We start from the raw sequence: 1,020 nt of genomic DNA, 5'->3' as shown, positions 1-1,020 counted from the left end.
TTCCTGCTGTGAGGCTGAAGATGGGATTTCATCCTTACATCTGGTTCAGCTTAAAAAAAATCTTGCCCAAGCTGCTATAGATACAAATAAGTAGTGTATGAGCGAGGGGCTGTGAGGCAGATGAGTGCATCCTGCACACAGACACATTGAACATCCATCGCTTGAGTCCAAAGCAGGGCTGGGGACTACCCTGGGACAGGGATCTGGGCGAGCACAAACCCACCTGAGAGGTCATAGATACACATCGCTGCTCTTGGGTGGCCCTCTGTGGATCCCCGGTGCAGAAGGACCAGCTGAGGCCAAGTTCTCTGAAGGCCTTCATGCTACAGCACACAGACAGATCCTTGGTAGCAGCCTCTCTCTGTCCTGCTCCTGGATCCTGCTGTCCCCAGGGTATGGATGCCCCATGGGGTGACCAACAGTCCCAGCCCCAAATCTCCAATGCAACGGGATACTGCAGAGCAAGAGCATATCTGAAAGCCTTCGTCATGTCTCCTCCTCCACTGTGGCCATCTTGACACCTCCCTCTCTCATTACACATGGCCACTGCACCCCACTGACTGCAAGACCAAACTGGAGCTGCCACCCCCAGCAGAGAGGTGGGAAGAGATTCAGGCCATCTGGATCCTACCAGCCTCCTCCTCCTCCCAACAGCTGCCATTGGCCACCTCAGCCCCCCTCCTGCCCACCTGTGGAGATGCAGGCTGGTGAGGGGACCTGGCAGGGTGGTCACCAGGGAAACAGCCCTCCTGGCAGCCAGGTGCTGGCCAGAGCTCATCTCCTCCCCCAGATTTTACTCATGAGGAATGGCAAGTGGGTGAGCTACAGCCAGGCAAACAGCTCACCCAGCAAGAACACAGGAGGTGTACAACTTGCTGGGAGATGGACCCAGCCCACACGATGCTCTTCTCTGCTCTAACTGGGCCGGGCAGGATTGAGGGGTCCTAGAGTCAAGGGGTGCCAGATGTGTGTGGGCAGAAGTGACTAAACTCAAGGTCCTGGCCAGAAGATGAAAACCAT

Source organism: Antrostomus carolinensis, unplaced genomic scaffold (assembly GCF_000700745.2).
Source record: "Antrostomus carolinensis isolate BGI_N321 unplaced genomic scaffold, ASM70074v2 scaffold26993, whole genome shotgun sequence".
Taxonomy (NCBI): domain Eukaryota; kingdom Metazoa; phylum Chordata; class Aves; order Caprimulgiformes; family Caprimulgidae; genus Antrostomus; species Antrostomus carolinensis.
This window is presented reverse-complemented; position numbering follows the sequence as displayed.